Raw genomic sequence first — 6,217 nt, 5'->3', positions numbered from 1 at the left:
GGCTTTGAGGAGCATCACTGTTTGAGACCACAGTCTTTGGTTGTGGGCAGCTCAGCCACCCCAATCCAGCAATTCATCAGTGGGATTTGTTGAGTGGTACTGTGTGTGGAGCACTGTACTAAGCACTTGGGAAAGTGCAATGTAAGAGTTGTTAGGTGTGATCCCTGCCCACAAAGAGCTTACAGTCTACAGGGGAGGCAGACATTAAAATAAATTACAGATAGGGGAAAGAGTGGAACATGAGGATATTTTCATAAGTGCTATGGTACTGGGGTACACAGCCAAGTTCCTAGTCGACACAGAAGGGAGGGCAGGTAGGAGACATGAGGGTTTTAGCCAGGGAAGGTCTCTGGGAGGAGATGCGATTGATTCTATGGTATTTATTGAGTGTTTACTATGGGCAGAGCACTGTACTAAGTGCTTGGAAGAGTATAATACAATAAAGCCAGCTGACGTGCCCCCTGCCCAATTCAAGCCTACCGTCTAGAGTGAAGGCCAGTGTGATGTGATGGTCATTTAGGCTGCTGGTGGTTCTGCTTTTCCTTCAGGGTTCAGGGTTGGTCCTTTGTGGTGGTGATCTGAAGAAAGGAAGGGAAGGAAAAATGTTGGAGGTTTACTAAAGGTCCCCGAACTGGCGGTAGTGTGGTGACTCTGGATAGGTAGTTCTCCCCTGCTGGAGGTGGTTCTCTTCCAGAGAGATTCCTAGACAGTGTCCTCGGATACCCTCAGGGAGAGTCACATCCTTTTCCGAGGTGGGGTTGGAGCATTAAGAGCATTGCTTTCAGTGGTCAACTCTAGTGTTGAGTTTATTTTTTAACTGGTAGTATTTAGAAATCCTTAGTTAGAAAAGTACCAACTCATGGGTAAATCTCCTAACCTCACTGGGTTTCCGTTTCCTCCTCCACAAAATTGGGGATAAGATGAGTTGGAAACCCTGTATGAGACAGGGACTGGTCTAGTCTCAGAATTTTGGATCGACTCCATGGCTTAGCACGCTGTGCTTAATGAATGCCATAATCAGTGGGAATAACTTTTTAAAAATGAGCAATATGTAGTCAAAATATGTGCAGTATAATATAATGTCTCCTAATCTGGGCATACTAAAATACAGTCATCTCCTTATCCCCTCTCTCCACAAACACAAAGACAACAGGAGTCAGAGCTAAGGAGAGACTGGGAACAGCGAGACATTTAAACAGAGACAAGCACACCCAGGCAAAACGATGCACAGAGATAAAAAAAAAATCAGCGATTCATAGAAGCAGGGAGACAGAGGTAGGAACACAGATAAAGTGATAAAGTGGGGGAATAAGTGAGATTTTCCCTTTATTGGGAGGGAGAGAGAGTTAGCAGAGTGTAGGTGGAAGAAGGTAGCAGGTGTGGGAGGAAGAGTTAGTTAAGTAGACTGGTGTGCGAATGGATGGGTCGTGGGTAACACTAAAAGCAAAACAAACCATGAACATTTCCTGGGTTTCTACTAGTGCAGAATGTGAGAGCATATGAACAGATGGAGGTCTAGATTATAGAATGGATGATCACAGCAGTGAGACTGGTCTGGAACAGCTATCTACTTTATAAAAAGTGTGAATACAGTTTTCTGTATTCCAAAAAAGTCTTCTGCTCACTAAGAAAATATGAACAACTTTCCTCAAGAGCGTTACCTTATTATTCCCATTTCACAGGCATGGAGCATTGAAGCAACTTGCTCAACGGAGCAACATGGTTGTGAATAGCACTCAGCTTTATTTGAGTCTTTTCCAAATACCATAGTTGAAATACCGAGGTGCAGGATTATTGACTTGGCACATGTACACTTAATGGCGGGTCATACACAGTGTTGGAACACTGACTAATTTTGGGAGAAAAAATAAGACTCAGCAAGTAAAATGCCCTCCCATTTTCTCCAAAATGCAGGGTGTACCTATTGACACCAGTCAATCCGTGGCATTTCGGGAGCACTTACTATGTGCAGATCACTGTATTTAGCACTTGGGAGAGTTCAGTGCAACAGAATTAACGGACACATGCAACTTATACAATGACGCTGTCGTCTTACGCTGTCGAGTCGGGTCTGACCCATAGCGACGCCACGGACACATCTCTCCTGTAGCACCCCACCTCCATCTGCGATCGTTCCGGGAGTGTAACCATAGAGTTCTCTTGGTAAAAATCCGAAAGTGGTTTACCATTACCTCCTTTCATGCAGTAAACTTGAGTCTCCACCCTCGACTCTCTCCCATGCCGTTGCCGCCCAGCACGGGGCAGTTTTTACTTGTTGCAGATTTTCTTCCACTCGCTAGCCACTGCCCCAAACTAGGAATGGAATGCCTATGCCTCTGCTTGACTCTCCCTCCCATAGTCGAGACCGGTAGAGTCCCGGAAACTCTCCAGGTGTGACTCTGAGAGGGGAACTTGTAATTAGAGGCGTGATTTGTCTCACATTTGGAAGGATCAGGGACCAAAGAAAGAATTAGTCGTGAGCATTAATGAACTGCAAGCAGAGACTATAAGAATGAGTGGGCATTCCTGAATAGAGACGACTTGAGTCGATTAGACTCCTCTTCGGCCCTCCTATCCGCAAGTGCTGCTTGTTAGTTTTAATTTAATCCTGGGGTCAAAGTCTGAAAGTGTGGGAAGACACCAGCAACCCAGTCCAATCATCTGCCTTTTGTGTTGGTGAAATTTAAATTATTCAAAGTGACTTTGAGGGGGGAAAAAATGGCTTAAATTTGCCAAAGCAGGAAGTTGAGAATTGGATTGCAACCCCCTAACCTGTTTTATGCCACTGATCACCTAGCCCCATCCTGGGGCTCCTTTTACACACCATACAGACTTTAATACCAAGCCACAACGAGGCAGCGAAAATAAGAAGTTTTAACACCTCTGCTCGGAAAATTAGGACCGGGGCCGGTTTGTCAGCACCTTGACGTGAGCATCCGAAGACAGTGTCTATGGTTCACCGGAGTGCGGTTTTAGGTTAGAGTTTGGTTGGAAATAACCAGGGCCCTTTGGCTGTGACTTCCCCTGGAAAAAAAAAGAAAGCTTTATCTTAATTAAAGTTTAATTAAGGATCACGTTTGGCAGTACTTTTCACACCGATCTACACCAGCAGATTTTCTAGGGCTTAACTTTATCGTGCAGAAAATCCTCTTTTATTACTCCCAACCTGTTGTAAAAGCTGTTGGCACAGAGTGATGGCCGCCTCATTCAGAAGCGTTGTTTGCCACTGGAAATACCCCAAGTCTCTAGAGAGAGCACCACAGTGGTTCAATTTAATATCTGTCCTATCACTACAAGACTCTAGCTCATTATTAATGATACTATTCATTAATTTCTTGTTGGGCTGATGTTGTTATTTATTAAAATATTAAAGAAAGCCCCTGAGACACATACATAATGAGGGACACCTCGGTTTCATGGGCTCTACCAGCTGAAGGAACGAATGAATCCACTGTAGATTCACCCACACTTCCTTACCCTGTTCCTCCCTCATTAGTCCTGCTGTATCTCTGAGTGACACTGTAAATTCATTTTGTGCTCTGTCCAATCAGAGCGTAATACAAATGTGGGACTCTCTTTTTTTAATGAGCCATTCCTATGCAAAATGAATCGACTACTGTCTAACTCATCTAATCTGCCTGTATTTTGGGGAAGGACGAAATTGCCTCTATTTATATAGGAAATAAATAAAAGTTGACATTTTTTTTCCCCTTTTCAGTCTCGCGTTTGGAAAATTTCACCGTAATAAATTCTACATTTTAAGAACCTGCCACCTTAGTTAACTAAATCCCAGCATGACATTTAAACGTGTGATCGTCGTATTTAAAAAAGCCTAAACAAGCAGTTTGTACACTGCAGTGGTCATTTGATGTGTGTTTGAACATGCATTCAGGTGCGGCTTTACAGAAATTCTGAGGATTCTGGGTGTATTTGTTCACCTTTAAACACATAGATTTTTAAGGACATGCTTCTGCGAGGGTGAGGGAAGTAGTAAAATATATACAGTAATCTAAAGGGACAAAACAGTAAGCAAATGAGAGCCTTGCCATCATCATAGGAATTAAACCCCAAATTTCATTTATTGGAGAAGGAAAAAATAAATCACTTTGGGTCTGGTTCTCTTGCTGGCCACTGAATAAACCCAGGGAAATCTGCATGAGAATTGGGGTAGCATCTGAAGGTAAAGTTTTAATTTGTTCTCTATGGTTGTTATTTTCTCTCCTGTGCAAATAATTACTGTGGTGAAGAAATACCTCACTGTTTTGAGGGGATTAACTGGGCATAATTGCAGCCGGTTTTGATCCCTCTTTTAATAATGGAACCTCTCAATCCATATCTGGTGGAGCAGCTTTGTGGAGTTTGAAGGCTAGTTTCAAAGCATTTTGAGATACCTCGAAAAGCTTTGTACTGTGAATTCACTGCTGTTTGTTTCTGAGGCAAAAGCGCATTGCATTCATTCCGACCATCATGGAGTTGAAGGAGGTATATGTGGAATTGATAATTCACGTTAAAGGTCTAGCTACCAGTGGTTCTTACCATGGTGAATTGTAATGCTGCAATAAGAGGTATAGTATCCCCTTCGTTCTCCCTATCCTGAAATGATTGCATTTCTATGACAGGTTTCATCTCTTTTAGAGAATAAACTTCTGCATTGTAGTGCTGGGTTCTTTTCTGCAGATGAAGACAAATAGCTGATCTTAAGGTCCTGCCGTTTCTTGCTCTATTCTGAAACAAACTACAATTGCTCATATTCCATCAGATCACTCACCGCAAACAAGGAGGGAGGAGAAATATTTCCAGCTAAATATTTATGGCAACATGTTCAAGCAGTCAGGCTCTATAGGTCCGTACAGACTGGTCACTGGACATCAGTGGCCCTCTCTCCTCGTATCAGGCAGATAATTACTCTCCCCCACTTCAAAACCTTATTTGGGGCACATCTTCAAGAAACCTTCCCTTACTAAGCCCTCCTCTCCTCTTCTCCCACTCCCTTCTGTGCTGCTCTTATTTGCTCCTTCGTTCATCCTCCCTCTCAGCCCCACGGCATATGTATATATCCGTTATTTATTTTGCCTATTTAAAGTAATGTCTGTCTCCCCCTCTAGACCGTATGCTCATTGTGGACAGGAATGTGTCTGTTGTTATACTGTACTCTCCCAAGCGCTTAGTACAATGCTTCGCACACAGTAAGCGCTCAGTAAATACGATTGAATGAATGAATGAATGAAGGCGGGCGTTTTCTCCGATGCACTGTTTCTGTGACGTTGGTTAAAGCAGCACATCAAGTGTAGTTTGGGAGTTAAAGTAGAATCCCTTATCGTCATCATCTTGAACCATATTTATTGAATGTTATGGCATATCCATATAATAATGGCATTTGTTAAGCGCTTTCTATGTGCCAAGCACTGTTCTAAGTGCTGAACGCTGTTCTAAGAGCTGAACAATAGTAATAATGATGGTATTTGTTAAGCGCTTACAATGTGCCAAGTACCCAGCAGACAATCAGTGGAGCTGGGATTCCAACTCAGGTCCTTCTGACTCCCAGCCCCGTGCTCTGAGCACCAGGCCATGTAGCTTAACAAGTATCATGATCGTTGTTACACTCAATACCTCCCCGGGAATTCTTCCCCTGGTTATCTGTCAGGCAGGGAAGCTCCATTCCCTGGTATCAGGGCCAGAAAGTAGGAAAGTTAAGCGCTGGGGTAGATACAAGGTAATCTTGTAGTCCCGTGTAGGGCTCCCAGTCTTAATCCCCATTTTCCAGATGAGGTAACTGAGGCATAGAGAATTTAAGTGACTTGCCCAGAGTCACACAGCTGACAGGCGGTGGAGCCGGGATTAGAAGCCATGACCTCTGACGCCCAAGCCCGGGCTCTTTCCGCTAATGGCATATACACTATACAGAAAAGTGGAAGGAATGATTCTGTTGTGGAGGGGCTTACGACAGGGAGACATATGAAAAAAATGCAATAGTTAAGAGTAGAAGAGTAGATTTGAGAAGTACACACAGGAAGATAAAAGCAAGTAAGCCACAGATCTATGGATAAACAACAAAGCTCATTATGGTCAGGGAATGTCTGTGCCAATTTTGTTGTATTGTGCTCTCCCAAGCTCTAAGTACAGTGCTCTGCACAAAGTTGCTAAATAAATGAAAGAAGTAGCATGGCCTAGTGGAAAGATCATGGGCCTGGGAGTAAGAGGACCTGCGTCCTAGTTG

The 6,217-nt window shown here is 43.4% G+C and overlaps 1 non-coding gene across 1 annotated transcript; it reads right to left on the bottom strand.

Moving 5' to 3' along the window:
- Positions 1–2,270: 2,270 nt before the first annotated feature.
- LOC114814385 lies at positions 2,271–2,409 on the bottom strand. Its single transcript, XR_003762183.1, has one exon. It is a non-coding gene; the product is annotated as a small nucleolar RNA SNORA7 (small nucleolar RNA).
- Positions 2,410–6,217: the final 3,808 nt, after the last annotated feature.

Source organism: Ornithorhynchus anatinus, chromosome 9 (genome assembly GCF_004115215.2).
Source record: "Ornithorhynchus anatinus isolate Pmale09 chromosome 9, mOrnAna1.pri.v4, whole genome shotgun sequence".
Taxonomy (NCBI): Eukaryota; Metazoa; Chordata; class Mammalia; order Monotremata; family Ornithorhynchidae; genus Ornithorhynchus; species Ornithorhynchus anatinus.
The sequence above is the reverse complement of the archived record's forward strand: the minus strand, read 5'-3'. Positions and strand labels throughout refer to the sequence as shown.